The sequence below is a fragment of the Triturus cristatus genome, chromosome 1_1, assembly GCF_964204655.1.
Source record: "Triturus cristatus chromosome 1_1, aTriCri1.1, whole genome shotgun sequence".
In the NCBI taxonomy this organism is placed as follows: domain Eukaryota; kingdom Metazoa; phylum Chordata; class Amphibia; order Caudata; family Salamandridae; genus Triturus; species Triturus cristatus.
Window position 1 is genome coordinate 466425883 of NC_140579.1, and position 16753 is coordinate 466442635.

Genomic DNA, 16753 nt, shown 5'->3' on the forward strand with positions numbered 1-16753 from the left:
AATTATCAAGGATTGTTTGCTCCAAACGTTCAGTTCTTTCGTTAATCAATTTTACCCTTTCCAGGAGGGGGAGCATTAATGATCGCACCACCTGCTCGAACTGAGAAATCGTTTCTCCAGTTTGTGGCAGATAAGGGAGGCCTCACCCATAACCGGACAATCATCAAGCAATGAAGCACCAGGCAATTTGGACGTGCATTTCGTAGTTTTAGGGATTTTCGACTGTCTGACACCTTGGACATCCCCTCCTCGTTTCCTCTTAGGATTAGTAGATCTTAATACTTTGTTACTAGCCCTTGTCTGGGGAAAGGCAACTTCAGATCTTAAAGAACCCTCGGATGCCAAGGCAGACACACAGTTGACCTCCGTGGTCCTCATACTATCCGATAACATAATGGGACTTGCCTCTGTAACTCCTGACTGGAACAAATCACCACTACCATGCCCTTCTAACCTTGCAGGAGATTTAACCAATGCCAATGTGCCAATAGATGAATGTCTGGCGTACATTGGTTCTGTAGAAAGGCGCCGCTCGGTAATAGCGATTTCGTGTTCAAGAACCGAAACGGCTCTGGTAATAAACTGATCTAGGGTACCGGTCACACTCGCACCCCCCGCTGCACGCTTCCCTTTCCCTGCCATTTAATAGCATACACACCAATGCTCTTTCCAGATAATAAAGAACTACAATGAAATATCATGAGCAAAATGTCCCAAAACGTCTTACTGAGTCTCAGGTGGTAAGGGGGGTAGCCCAGCCCGGCCCTCCTCGACCCCTGACGGCCACAGACGGCCCGCTCTTTGCCTGGGCTTAGCCCGGCGCTGCCCGCGCGCGTCCCGTGTCCGGGGAAATGCTACCAGCTATATCCGGTATTTGGGGGCGTGGCCGGGTAGCGCTGTTGGCTCTCGCGCTGCTGCCTCCTCCTGGCTCGAAATTCAAAAATCCTGGTCCCCGCTGGCAATACAATCCAACACGCTGCGTCTCCCGTGAAGCGGGAGGCGTGAGGTCAATTTCAATGGCCCGGTGTTTGGGGGCGTGGCCGGGTAGCGCTGTTGGCTCTCGCGCTGCTGCCTCCTCCCGGCTCGAAATTCAAAAATCCTGGTCCCCGCTGGCAATACAATCCAACACGCTGCGTCTCCCGCGAAGCTGGAGGCGCGAGGTCAATTTCAATGGCCCGGTGTTTGGGGGCGTGGCCGGGTAGCGCTGTTGGCTCTCGCGCTGCTGCCTCCTCCCAGCTCGAAATTAAAAAATCCTGGTCCCCGCTGGCAATACAATCCAACACGCTGCGTCTCCCGCGAAGCGGGAGGCGCAAGGTCAATTTCAATGGCCTGGTGTTTGGGGGCGTGGCCGGGTAGCACTGTTGGCTCTCACGCTGCTGTCTACTCCCGGCTCGAAATTCAAAAATCCTGGTCCCCGCTGGCAATACAATCCAACACGCTGCGTCTCCCTGCAAATCAGTCTTGACCCTGCTCCTCATATATTTTATGCACTAGGTAAGTAGTATAAAATAAATAGTTTTAAATGCATGTCCTGTTTCTTAATAGATTTGAGTATGTTATACATCAATGAAAGATTGGTTGAAATTCTAGTGTGTCTCTGAACTCCTCTTGTTGCACTTATTGTAACCACAAAACAATTCCTACGCAGTATTGCTCACTGGGTTAAGTATGGGTTGTAGTCCTACTGGGCAAATAGCTCATACTGGCATATTGACTAAGGGCCTGATTCTGAATTTGGTTGTGTGGGAGCAGGGTGGCACACCACAGCCCCGCTCTCACACCGCCAAACTCTACCTCTGACTGCCTGCAGGTTTACGAGTTGTAATCCGGGTTGGTGGTCTTGCAGCAGCAGGCTCAGGGCATTGCCTTTCAAAGGCTCATGGGAGAGCCTTAGAAAGGCAGTGCCGTGGGACCACCACAGCACGTTCCAGCACAGCATGGACTGTAAAGTTCATGCTGTACTAGAACAGGGGGTGCATGCACACAGGGGGCACACCATGTGCCCCCTGCATGCACCCCATTGCCTTGAGACAACAGGGGGCCCTGTAGGGCCCCATTTGCTTCCTCACTGCCACACTTTTCATGGTGGGCTCACCGCCATGAGAAGTGTAGCGGTGAAGACATTAGTAATATGCTTGGTGGTGCTGCAGGAGCACAGCCAGCATACTGCGAGCATATGACCGCCGTGCCAGCAACAGGGATCACAGATCCCTGGCAGTTGCTGCAATCCTATGGCAGTCGGACCACTGTATTTAGAATACGGCAGTTGGACCACTGGTGTTGCAGTTGCCGCACCGGCACTGTGGGTTTGGCGGTCCTTTAGACAGCTAAACTCAAAGTCAAGCCCTAAGTCTTTGCACCTTGGTGTAAGAAATTTGACCCATGTGACTCTGAGGTAGAGGACAGGCCGTGATATATCCCAGGAGAATGTATCAGGTATTGTAATGATATGGCAACATCCCACATCTAGGATGGTATAATCAGAAACCCAAATCTGACTTCTTGCTTTGGGTATTGGATAATGTTTGTGGAGCCGATTCACAAAGGTCCTCCGCATTCATGGCAGTGACCTCGCAGTCCTGGAAAGGGCCCCACACTCATGGCGGGATATCGACAATGAGTGACTGCAATTCAAAGTTCCTACCACTGCTGCGGGAGCTCTGCCATAAGTATAGAGGCCCTTTGTGAATCAGGGCCTGTGTGCTTATTAGCTATCCTTATGTTATGCCTAGTAGCACAGGATTTACATTTTTATGCCACTTTATTTGTAGCATTTTTTTATACTTCAAGTCAGCACAATAGTATCTTAGGCCCAGATTTACAAACATTTTATGCTGTGTTTGTGCCACAAAATTGACGCAGACCAGAGCAAAATGTTATTTTGTGTTATTTATTTTTCAAAACAAAACGTTTTTGCCTAAAAGTAACACAAAGCAGCACTAAGGGCTGCTTTACGTTACTTACCTTAAAGGGGGTGTTACAAGGGTGGTACATTGGTGTTCCCATGCAATCATCCATGCTTTTTACGCAAAACCCTACTGACTAATATTAGAAGACAGGGTTTTGCGTAATAAAGTACACCACTTTGAAGCAGGTGTTTAACAAGGAGAAATGCTTTTACTTCACCTAATGCTTCCCACTTTGCGTGTGTGTCTTACTGTACAGCTCACATCGAATGGGCGACATGTTTAAAAGTTAGTCTAAGCATAGTATTTTCTACTGGAATGGTACCCTACAGTTCAAAAGAAGCCTTTGCTAGACTCACGTACACACCCTTGCACTATGGCACAAAGTTGTGTGCATGACGGTCAGCACCCTGATTGTGCACCATCGGTAAAGAGAGGGGAAGAGACTGCCATAACTCTGTAGACATGATGCTGTCCCTCTCTTGCAAAGCAGCATTATTAGGTGCTGTGCTGTAAATCTGGGCTTTAGTGTGGGATTTCTACAAGGGTTGGGGCTGAGCAGCACCCATATACCTCCCTTTATCGAGAAACCTCTGAAATCTTAGAGGACTTCCCAATAGACACATCTGAGAAATATAGGCACATCTGAGGAATATAGGATTGAGCTAAACGTAATACCTTATTGCTGCTGATGGGAGTGGACCTAAGTATCATCTATGTTATGGGATATATAAGAAGAAAAAAGAAGAATGAGATGGCAGATCTACGGGAAGGGATGGTCTTTTGGTTGTGACTAAAAGTGGTAAAATGGGACTCATATTATCTTTAGATCCCTTAGAGACTATACCTGATTGTGATTCTGTAAGACACCTCTGAAGGGACACATAGAGTGTTGGTCATACAAATAAAAAAAAAACTTCTTCTTCCTGTCTTAGCCTAGAGCTTTCATAGACATTAATCCTTTTGCTGTTCTGATTGGATTAGCCCAGGATGTGGAAATGCTTCAAGACATAAATAGAATGTTGTTGGCAGCGACCTGCATGGGATTATGAGAAATAGCCCTGTCCACAGTAACAAAACATAAACAAAGACAACTATTGTTTTCATTTTTAATGTGTTGGCCTTGGTGACTCTATTTAGAATCAAGAATGTGAGAAGGGCAGCAATTATTGGATTTCTGAGGACCATTACTTCATTTTCTGTGTTATTTATGTCATTTATAGCTCTCAGCCTTTCATAATATTGCGAAAAATGTTTAATTTTATTTTTATGCATGCATCATGTAAGTTGAGTTTGTGCACAATGTGTTTTCACAGCCCCTGAGATGGTGCACACACTTTAGGTCTGTAATGTTTGAAATGCAAATTCATTTGTTCTGTCAAATGTTCATTATGGTGGAACATTTTCAATCTCATCCTTTTTAACATCATACCCATAATGTTTGTGAATAGCTTGAATTCAGAGAAACTCGAACATAGTTGTCATAATATTGAAGTGTAAAATAACTCTTGAAACTTTACCTTTGAAAATGAACAATAGAGTATAAAATATGCACAAGTAACACAATTGCCCATCTCTGTTTCAGACACTCTCCGGAAGTAAAAAGGTATGTGAAATGTCATTATAAGAGGTGTGAGGGCAAGGACAAATCTAGTCAAAGTAGAGTACTTCTGTTAAACAACTTGTCTAAAGATTGTTACTGCTTGTCTCGCATCATTTGCTAAAGATGATGTTTGGAACTATATTTGCTTTAAAGAGGGACTATTAGCCGGACTCTGTCTCCTTTATAAAAAAACAGAAGTCCCCTACACAATGAGCAAGGTATTGACCACTCTTCACACAAAACACCAAGGGGTATATTCACAAGAACGTGTGCTAAACATCACCAAAAAATGCTAATGCAACTTTACACATCGCAGCCTATCGCGGGAAAATAACCCCGTCTCAATGTGAAATTCACAACAAGGCGGTACCATGCGATAGTCTGCCGAAACCGCGGCCAATGTTCGCGATACAACCACCTCAAAGGAGATAAAAACACAAACCTCAACGTGAAAAAACCTGCGATGGGCCAAAGCGCGATGAGGAAATCAGTGATAAGCAGCGCCAGGCCTGCAATACACACATGGCAGGCGGGAAAAATCACTATCAAAGTTGAAAAAACACTCAAACACAAACTAACCAACACCCATGCACCATGGAGGCAGCCGGAGCAGGTGCAGAGGACGAGCGCAACCCCACAAGCACCCTGGATGACCATCCCTGGACCTCAGGGACAGGGAAGGGTAAGGACAAGGAGAAGAGGAAGACGAAGTTCAGTCCGCAGGAGAACAGGATCCTAGTCACGGAGGTGATGGAACACCATCAACAACTGTTCATCACCTCCAATGAGTCATTGGGCACCAAAAATGGAATATGGCGGGACATCGTGGACAAGGTGAATGCCATCGGGGAGCACAAAAGGTCAATGGACGAAGTCAAGAGGCGATGGAATGACATCAAGTGCAAGACCAAGGATAAACTCTCAGCCAACCAGAAGGCCGCAATGCAGACTGGAGGTGGGGACCCAGCGCCACAGCTCGTGCTGGATGACATGGAGGAGCTGGTGTCGACAGTCATCAGTGTGGAGATTGTGGCCGGAGTCGGGGGACCGGACACTGCTCGACAGGACACAACACAACCCCAACAGGGTGAGTGACCACCAGGTACTGGGGGGGGCGGGCGGAGATGGCCACAATGGCACACAGGCACAATCAAGCAGAGCACAGTACACACTCACAATGACTCTGGGTCATGGCCCTGATCTACAGACTGTCACAATGTACAGTGCAATGCTGTCTGAATGTCAACATATACCATGCGGGTACATACATGTGGACACATTGTAATACACCATCTCCCCTTCACATTGCAGGGGCACCATCAACACCTCCTGCAGAGCAGTCCCAGCCACTCTTCACTGATGACGAGGAGGAAACCCCCAGCATCGACACCCAATCCCTCCTAGACATCATTGACATCATCCGCAAGTCACCTCCAGGATCAGGGCAACCCAGCTGCATCGAGGAGACCCCACCCACTACCCAAACCACCCAGCAGGAGGCACCCACAGCCCCGTCAGTCTTCCAAGACCCCCAGGAACAACACATGGCCTTCCAACGCCGTTTGCTGGAGGGCCAGAGGGAGACGGCTGAGCAGGTGCGGTGGGATTCCACAACATGGCTACCGAACTGGACTCGTTCCATGGGTGTCTAGGCTCGCTCCATGGTCTCCAACGAGTCCTGACTGACATCGCTGGAGTCATGACGTGGAGAGCACACATGCGGAGGCTCATGGAGGACATGGTGCGGATGGAGGCAGAAAGGATGGCAGCGACCGCTGCACATCAGCGAAATGTAGCTGGGATCTACCATGCCCTACAGAGCCTCATCATGGCATTGCTGCCACAAGGCCTGGCGCTGATTAATGCTGCTGCCCCCACACCATGCACATCTCCGCCCCCTGGTGTGTCAGTGCCTCACTGTGCATCAAACATTCTTCCTCCGGCACCTGATGTGTCACTGCCACACAGTGCAGCCGACAATCCTCCTCCCGCCCCTGATGTGTCAGTAGCACACAGTGCCGCAGCTGGTACTGCAACATCCACAGGTGGGGCAGAGCACACATTCGTGGAACAGGACGTGGTTGGGTTTGTGATCAGAAGGAGGCACTAGCATTCATTTCCGCCACCTGGCCTGTTTCTGCTTGGTGCTGCACATGGCACCATGACCTGCCACTGACCCCCGATACACTCGGCTGCACTCACCTTGGACCGCGACATGGACTGCCATATCCTGTTTGATGACCAATGACACGGCGACGAGACTGCAGACTATTCCCTTCCTCTTACGCAGTACTTCTCATCCCCGGATGGATTCTGGCTGGCCCTCCATGGGCCCATATTGTGTAGTGTGCTTGGCATGGCCCTGTACCGCTCCAGCTGCAAAACTCCACTGGATGTGCAATAAACATCCAGTAACGCACTGTTGTGTCAGGTCTTTCATCATTCATGTATGAATGTGTGGATGAATGTAGGCACAGTGATTTCCCTTGCGTCAATGATGCACATCTAGTGGGATGCCAGTCACAGTGTGCTACATTGCCTATTGTGTTCCGGGTGCCGTCGACACTACAACAGGGACACACACATTAATCACTTCATTGTCCGGACATGGACTGAACCACGGCCAGAGCCACTGAGTCATTGTTGCAACCCCTGCGCTTGTCCGGCGTACTCTAGGCCAGACCACTCCTCTTATGCTCCGAGGGGGGGCACACATTGCTACCTGTCGCAGGCGTACTCGCTGGTGGTGTGCAGGTCACTGGTCTAGTTGTCAGCATGTCACGGCCACTCCTTGAGGGCAGTTTTGCACACACTACACCCATCCGGCACAGGCGTCACAGGCCATACAAACATAAGGGGCCGACAACGTCACATTCCCCTCTGCCGGTGGTGACTGGATGACGGACGCTCCACGGTTCTCAATCATATAGGGCCCATGATTTGTTGTGCACAGGGTCTGTAGCACCCGAAGCCTTGCGACCGTCACGGGGCTACCACCACCTGGCGCTGACTGGGGCTGCACAGGGTTAGTGGCACCTGAAGCCTTGCGGCCGTCACGGGCCTACCACCATGTGGGCCTGACTGGGGTTGCACAGGTTTAGTGGCACCGAAATAGCTGAGCGGGTGTGGAGTCTGCAAAGATGACGTGTGCACTGATGTGGTCTCCGCCATTGATGACTCAGGACTCAGCGTCATGTCTGGGACCTGCTGGGCCGCGGTGCGGGTCCGCATGATGTGGACCATGCCATGGTGGTGGGACCGGGGCCTGGAGCTTGCACAGGCACGTGGTGTGCCCACTGGTGGACACACCGGTGGCAGCAGGTAAACAGTGTGGCATAGGTGCGGAGGGGCAGCGGTGTCTCTCTCTCCCTTCCTTTCCTTCTCTCTCTCTTTCTCTCTCTGGCTTTCTTTCCTTCTCTGTTCCTCTGTGTCTCGCTCCTTTGATGTGCGCATGACACACGTCCTGATTTTGTGCTTCATTTTCCAGGCTGTGACGTCGCGATTGTCCCTGACGGAACCAACAGGAGTCTTCCGCATTGGTGTTTTGTTTTGTATTTCAATAAACTTTTGGGTTGTTACTTCAGTGCTGTGTCATTTTTTTGGCAATGTGCGTCATCATGTGCTTTCTGTGGCTTATGTCCGGGAGGAGGGAGGCGGGGGTGGGGAGGGGGCTCGGGGTGGTGGCGATGGGTGTTGTGACCCTCATGGGCATCGGAGCTGCATGATCATTGTCTCCATGGCATCTGTGGGTCTTCAGGTGTGGCTCTTGGCTGGGCTCCCTCTCATGCTGTGGGTAGTCATCCTGCTTAGCACCAGCAAAAGGCAGGTGTTAAATCCCTGGTGCTACCGCGGCTTATCGCCTGTTTTTGGTTCGCTTCTCAGATCTTGCAGTTCGTTGTGAAAGTGGTGTTGTGGTTTTTTTGTGTGTTTTTGCATGGGAACGCCTATTCTGCATCTCATTAGAGTTAGTTGGTGGTTTCCACCGTGGAGATGAATTTTGAGGCAGTTATTGCTGGAATACTGGCGATGTCTGCAGTTTGCACCGGCTTGTGAATCGGGTGATTAATCTATCTCCACTTTTGATGCATTAAGGTGGAGATAAATTGTGAATATCCCCCAAGACACACACAAAGGGATTTCCTTCAAATTAGATTTTTTGACTCCAGCTTGAAAATCTTCAGAAATGTCCATTTTGAAATTCATAACGTATCATTTGCATTCAGAACAGACATGTCAAAAAAATGAATTTCCAAATGATAGTAGGTTTACAAATTTTTGAATATATTGTCTGTAACATAGCCTTTTTACAATCTGCATTGAAAATGAATTTATTGCTATTTTACAGTTCTCTTACTGTTATAGTGCAAGGCAACTTGATGTTGTATATTTCAAAATACCATGCCAATGATTGAGGCATTTTTATAACATTATAACGAATGTGCTAGATAGATTGAAACACGTAGAATATCTATGACTATGTGAACAGAAATATTTTATGACTATCACAGTTCAGACATTTTATTTTGCTTAAACTAATACAAATATTTAAAAATATTGAGAAAATTCTCAAACGTAGTTATTACTACTCTTTCCAAGTTTTCCTTTATCTGTCTCGTTTCACCAGTAGGCAATGTAGAAATTATTTGCACATCCTTAAAACAAGATTCAATTATTCTTCTCTATATTTTCAGCGCTAGGTGATTTAATTTACGCAATAGGTAAGTTTCTAAACTGAGCAATAAAAGATGGATCTTATATAAAAACAAATTCTAGTGAGCTTGTATTAATGTGTTTTTGTGTACACAGACAATCTCCAGAAAGAAAAACAAAAAGGTGAGTGTGATGGTCTTTTGATTGATATAGCGTCTTTGGATGCTTTATGATCTCTTTAAGTGGTATTTCACTGTCCCGGTATGCAGTAAAACATTTATCCCAGTTTAAGTTTCCAAGCTTCTGTGGCATCATAATCAGGAACTTTAGTGACTTTGTGCCTGAAACTCTCAAATTGGGAAACCCTCCTACTCGCCAGGCCTGTAGCAAGAAGTATATATTTAGAGGGACATGGCCCTCAGTTATGAGCAAACATTAAAGCTGTTCACAATAGGTGCGTTTTTCCCAAATATTTGAACACGTACAGTGTGCAAGTTTTTAAAGAGCACAGTGCCTTTTGGTCATTTTTGATGCTATTATATTTGAAGGAAGACAAGGATTTTTTATGGTACATTTCAAAGCACACTCCATCAACTTTACATGCTGGACTCTTAATTTGCGGCCCTCCACGGCCCTACAGATAATGTAGTTTTAGCCTTGAGAAAGCCCAAGCCTGTGTGCCAACAGGAGCAAAACATGTTGAGTGGAATTCGTGTGAAGCTCCAAAAAATATTTTAGTGAGAACTATGAATGCAAAATGTACAAATGAACAACTATAATAATTTAATATTCACCATAATTCACAGAAATCTACTAGTAGTAACTTCACTACTAGTAGCTAGTAGTAAAGTTACCCATAGTAACTTACTTTTGTGAAAACCAAAAAGTAGTAAAGTTAGACTTTTGGTCTAACTTCACCTTTGTGAATCGGTCCCTTAGACTTCAGGTCTAAACTTAAACTTCAGGTGTACAGTTAGATTTAAAGTCTAAACTCAGATTTGAGGTTTAAAGTTAGACTTTTGGTCTAACTTTACCTTTGTGAATTGGTCCCTTAGACTTCAGGTCTAAACTTAAACTTCAGGTGTACAGTTAGATTTAAAGTCTAAACTCAGATTTGAGGTTTAAAGTTAGACTTTTGGTCTAACTTTACCTTTGTGAATCGGTCCCTTAGACTTCAGGTCTAAACTTAAACTTCAGGTGTACAGTTAGACTTAAAGTCTAAACTAAGATTTGAGGTTTAAAGTTAAACTTTTAGTCTAACTTTACCTTTGTGAACCGGGCCCTAAGTCGGTAGAAAGTCAGAGCAGCTCCAGGTCTTGATATGTTTTTTTCAAGCTGGAGGAAGCTGGACCTGGAGAAGCGAGCACGGAGACGTATATCTTGTGAATGAGGAATGCAACAACCTTAGGGACACCATATAGCCACACCAGGTAGAGAGCATTGCTTTTTGCTGTTTGCCTTGAATCCTGGGCCGCTGCTCTATTTCGATTCATAGCTACGCTCTCTCCTCTGAGCATGGCATTCGCACTGTGTCATTATTAGTCAGTGGCGTAACAAAACTTGACAGTATAAAATGAGCAGTAGTTAAATCAGGGACAATACGTCATTGAGAAAGAAAGCAGTATAGGCCCGTTACTCATAATCGCGTTCCTTTACTATGCGGTTGTTACAACGACCGTGTTGTTAGAATGCGATACCTTTACAACGCAAGTCATTAGATCGACGGGAGCTTGCTGGACTTAGGAATAGGGAAAGTGTTGGAATAGTAAATTAATGTTTGAGTCAAAACTCTTGGACGCATCGGGCAAGCGCACTGCATCCCAAGCTGCCAACATATGGCGCATTGCAAATACACAAGCGCTTCTGGCAAGATACGACAGGGCACATTATGACGAACTAGAAGCCATAATGCAACACCTCCCTGACAAATATAAAAATAGAGCAAATTAGTTAATTCGGGAGGGCAAAATCATCACCAATACCTCCATCCGCTGTGCCCTAGATGCAGCTGACACCGCCTCTAGGGCAATTAATACCAGCATCCTCCTCCGTCGACATGCCTGGCTAAGGATTTCAGGTTTCAAACCAGAGGTGCAAGCTTCCATCCTGAACCACCCTTTTCACCAGGAATATCTGTCCGGACCAAAAGTAGATGAGGCCCCGGAAAAAATGAAGAAAGACACTGATACGGTGAAATCTATGGGAGCCTTACAATCGCACCCTCCCAGGCGCTCTTTTCTCTGCTCTTCCTTTCGAAGCACATCCAGAGGCTACTCCTCTGACACTGTTTCCACTTCCTACAAAGCCCCTACCCAATCCACCTTTACAAGGGGTTACCAAAGAGGCGGCTACAGGGGCAACAATAACAAAGGCAGAGGCAAGACAAACACCTCCCGCTCTGCCTCTACCCCTACCCAATTACTTCCCTCCACTCCCCCCAGACCATCCCACTCCGGTCAGGGGCAGACTCCAAAATTTCCTTCCTGTCTGGACTACTATCACCTCAGACAAATGGGTAATTCAAATAATTCGGTCAGGGTACTGCCTCGAACTGACATCTACCCCCCCCCAACATTCCACACAAACAACGCCCCATGTCACAGGAACATTTAACATTACTATAGCAGGAAGTAATCTCCCTCCTACAAAAGGGTGCGATAGAACCAGTGCCTGCCAATCAACAAAATATGGGAGTTTACTCCCTATATTTTCTCATAACAAAAAGGGACGACACTCTAAGGCCTATCCTAGACCTCAGACCCCTAAATCAATATATACACTCAGACCATTTCCACATGGTCACACTCCAGCAAGTACTTCCACTGCTCTCCCAAAACGACTTCCTGGCCACATTAGACCTCAAAGACGCCTACTTTCACATTCCTGTTCACAACGCTCACAGGAAGTTTCTCAGATTTGTAGTGGACGGCCAACACTACCAATTCAAAGTGCTCCCCTTCGGAGTCACCACAGCACCACGGGTGTTTACCAAGTGCCTAGCGGTAGTGGCAGCACACCTGCGACGGAAACACATTCATGTCTTCCCATACCTAGACGACTGGCTCATAAAAGCCAGCTCATACAACCAATGTGTGCAACACACCCAAGCCACTATCCAATTACTTCACGACCTGGGCTTCACAATAAATCACATGAGGTCCCATCTGCAACCATGCCACGTAAAGCTATACCTCTGTGCCACCATAGACACCGCAAAAGCGCTAGCCTACCCCAGTCCGGCCAGGATAGCAAGCATTCATGCTCTCCGTGCCAAATTTCAGCCAGAACACTCTCTTCCAGCTAGAGTGTTCATGCAACTAATAGGAATGATGGCCTCTTGCATATTCATAGTACCCCACGCAAGACCCCAGATGCGTCCTCTCCAAGAGTGCTTAGCGCGCCAATAGAACCAGGCCCAGGGTCAATTAACAGATCTGGTGTTGGTAGACGGTCGGGCCCATCGCTCTCTGCAGTGGTGGACCACCACAAAACTTTCCAAAGGGCGACCGTTCCTGGACCCGGTCCCTCAGATAGTACTGACAGCAGACGCATCGCTCTCTGGCTGGGGAGCTCACCTATTACATCACACCATGCAGGGCAGGTGGACACCTCAGCAAAAGTTACTCCACATCAACTATCTGGAGCTACTAGCCATATTCTTAGCACTAAAAGCCTTTCAAACTCATGTCTCAGGCAAGGCCGTCTTACTCCGCACCGACAACATGACAGCCATGTACTATATACAGAAACAGGGCGGCACACACTCTCCGCAGCTCTCTCAGCTAGCACAGAGCATATGGAGATGGTCCATACCCCAAAAAATCTTTCTTCTAGCCCAACATGTCCCAGGAGTCCAAAACACTATGGCAGATCTGCTGAGCAGACAAACACAGCAAATTCACGAGTGGGAACTCCATCCACAAGTTCTTCACCCATACTTTCAAATGTGGGGGCATCCGCAGATAGACCTCTTCGCCACCCACAAAACACCAAATGCCCAAGCTTCGCCGTCAGATATCCACACCCATTGTCCAAAGGCAATGCGATATGGATGAATTGGTAAGGCAAATTTGCGTACGCTTTTCCACCTCTCCCACTCATTCCATTAGTGGTACGCAAACTACAACAGCACTCCCTCTAGCTCATACTAGTAGCTCCAACTTGGGCCAGACAACCGTGGTACACCACACTGCTGGAACTATCGGTAGTACCACACCAAAAGTTACACCTCTCTCAACGCCTCTTAACCCAGAACCATGGAGAGATCAGGCACCCGGACCCAGCTCACCTCAACCTTGTGATCTGGCTCCTGAAATCCTAGAATTCGGTTATCTAAATCTTCCTCCTGACTGTTTGAACGTCATTAGAAAAGCTAGGCGACCTACCACTAGAGCTTGCTACGCAGCCAAGTGGAAATGTTTTGTGGTCTATTGTCACAACAATAACTTCAATCCCCTAGATGTGTCCATTCAACACATCATAGGCTATCTACTACACCTACAAAGATGCAATCTAGCCTACACGTCTATTAGACTGCACCTGGCAGCCATAGCAGCTTATCTACAAAACAGGCAACATCTATCATTCTTTAGAGTACCTGCCATAAAAGCCTTCATGGAAGGCCCCAAAAGAATAATCCCCCCCCAGAGTGCCACCCTCACCAGTGAGGAACCTAAACATCGTTCTCACCAGACTAATGGGCCTCCCTTTGAACGTCTACACAAATTTGACCTTCAATTCCTAACATGGAAAACTGCTTTTCTTGTAGCCATCACTTCCCTCAGAAGGGTCAGTGAGATACAAGCACTCACCATTCAAGAACCTTTTCTGCAAATGCACCATAACAAGGTTGTTCTCCGTACTAACTCCCTAAAGTCATTTCTCCCTTTCACCTAAACCAATCTCTGGAACTACCCGTATTCTTCTCGCAACCACAGACCGTTGCAGAAAGAGCTCTTCCACACATTAGATGTCAAACGAGCCTTACTCTACTACATCGAAAGAACACAATCCTTTCGTAAGACCAAACAACTGTTAGTTTCCTTCTCACCACCACATAAAGGCAACCCCATCTCCAAATCTGGGATAGCTAGGTGGATTGTCAAGTGCATTCAGATTTGCTACCACAAAGCAAAATGAACGCTATCTGTTCCCCCTAAAGCCCACTCTACACGTAAGATAGGGGCTTCCATGGCATTCTTAGGGAACATCCCCCTAGATGATCATCTGCAAAGCAGCTACATGGTCAACACCGCACACTTTCACTAACCACTATTGTGTACATGTGCAAACTAAGCAACAGGCTAGTGTGGGCCAGGCTGTACTCAAAACATGGTTTCAAACCACTGCAACAGATACTGGTGGTCGCCGCTAAGGATGGGTACTGCTATATAATCTATGCACAGTGTGTAATCTGCAGCTCATATGCCTCCAACGGCAAATGCTACTTACCAGTATGCATCTGTTCTTGGCATGTAGAGCTGCAGATCTACACACGCCCACCCGCCTCCCCGGCTACCTTGATCTGTTCTAGTTTATCTTATTTAGATACAACACACATGGGCATCTTCACTATTTATTACTACGCTCCATCATTTCCCTGCTGGCGAAAAACAATCTGAGGATGGAGCCAAAGCCCATGCGCAATACGATCCAAAGGAGGAGTCGCATACCTCGTGACTTCCAAAGACTTTCCAAGAGGAAAATCAACTGCAAACATCCGGGCCCAATACCAGATGGCGATCTATGCACAGTGTGTAGATCTGCAGCTCTACATGCCAAGAACAAATGCATACTGGTAAGTAGCATTTGCCTTATTCCTTATGTTAGAGCGCCCCCTACAGCAAGTCGATCTAATGACTTGCGTTGTGAAGACATCACATTCTAACAACGCGATTGTTGTAACGACTGCGTTGTAAAGGAACTGCGATGTGATGACTCCGTTGTAAATGTTGTCTTCGTTGTAAGCTGATGACTCCGTTGTAAATGTTGTCTTCGTTGTAAGCAAGTTCCTTGATTAATTGCCTTCAAGTAAATTATGTACTTCAGCACTTTAAAACACTTTAAGGTAGTAGAGTATTTGAGGACGTGGGTGTTTTTCTTGCAAGTTATGGAACTGTTTTACAAGTTCATGATGCACTGTGGTACTTTATGGCAGCTTCTAGCACTTTTCGGCATGCTTAAGCACTTTCTGAAGAGGTTGGGAAACAGCATAACTCATATAAAGATATATGAGTTGTTGACTGAGCATCAGGCATCACTTCAGCATAATGAGACACTTTAATGTATATTTTACACTTTTAGTGTATATGTTTACTGGCAGAAATAGGAGGGAGGTAGGGACTCAAAAGAATATATTGAAGAATATTTCATTTAATACTAATTGGCTAAATAATAGGAAGAAAATGTGTGCTATTGAAGCCAGTATAGAGGAGCGTAATCCATAGTACTGCTCTCTTCCCTGCACAGCTTCGCTTGGTACCTGCTCCTCTCGCCACCCAGCTGACCAACAGCACACCTGACCAGCTCATCTGCATCCTCCTCAACACGCGTAACCTCCACAAGCACGCCACAGAAATCTGGGACCTCCTCGACGCCACCTCTCCTGACATCGACTTCCTCATGGAAACCTGGACCAACCCCTCAGGTCTGGTCCGGACATCACCAACGCCATACCCAACGGCTACAAAATCACCTGCAAGGACCGTGCCGACCAACCAACCAGGAGGAGGCATCGCCATTGTCAAAAGAACACACTCTGCCTGACCACTCACTTGAACGACCCAACAACAACCATGGAACACCTTCATTTCTAGATCCAAACCAAGCCCAACACCACGCTCACCAGCACCCTAGTCTACAGGCCTCCCGGCCACCACTTGCCCTTCACTGACGCCATCGTAGACCTCATCGCACCCCAGGTTCTTGCATCCTTCTCGGCGACCTCAACTTCCACCTGGGCAACCCCAGTGACCAGAAAACCACCTCCCTTCTGGAGAACCTCTCCAACATCAGACCCAAGCAGCTAGTCACTGCTCTGACCCACATAGCCGGACATACGCTTGACCCCATCTTCTCCATCAGTGGAAACATCACCTACAGCCACACCACCAAACTCCTCTGGACTGACCACCACTGCATGCACTTCGTATTAAACACTCCCTCCAAAAAACCACTACCCCCCCCCTTCGTAGCTGCAATAAGGCCATGGAAGAACATCCCACTGCCTTCCTGAGAACTACTACAACGCTGATATCAGCAGATGCCAAAACCTCAGCACACAACCTTCAGCGATGGATCTCTAACAGCGCCGACACTCTGGCACCCCTAAAGAAGGCACCCGGCAAGCAACACTCCAAGAAAGCAGCTGATTCACTCCAGCTCTCCACAAGTCCAGACATATCTGCAGGTGACTCAAGAAGAGATGAATGAACAACAAAACCCCATAACCCTATGCAACCTTCAAAACTGCCGTCAATGCACACCACTTCCTCCTGAAAACCACAAAGAAAACTGCTTCCAGGACAGAATCAATGCAAACACGCACATCAGCAAAGAACTCTTCACCATTGTCAAGGACTTTCGACAGACTCAA

The 16753-nt window shown here is 47.1% G+C and overlaps 1 protein-coding gene across 2 annotated transcripts in view; it reads left to right on the forward strand.

The window, feature by feature from the left end:
- LOC146870432 (E3 ubiquitin-protein ligase TRIM39-like) overlaps positions 1 to 16753 on the forward strand; it is a 438014-nt gene that overhangs the window by 337807 nt on the left and 83454 nt on the right. The gene's annotated exons all lie outside the window — the stretch shown is intronic.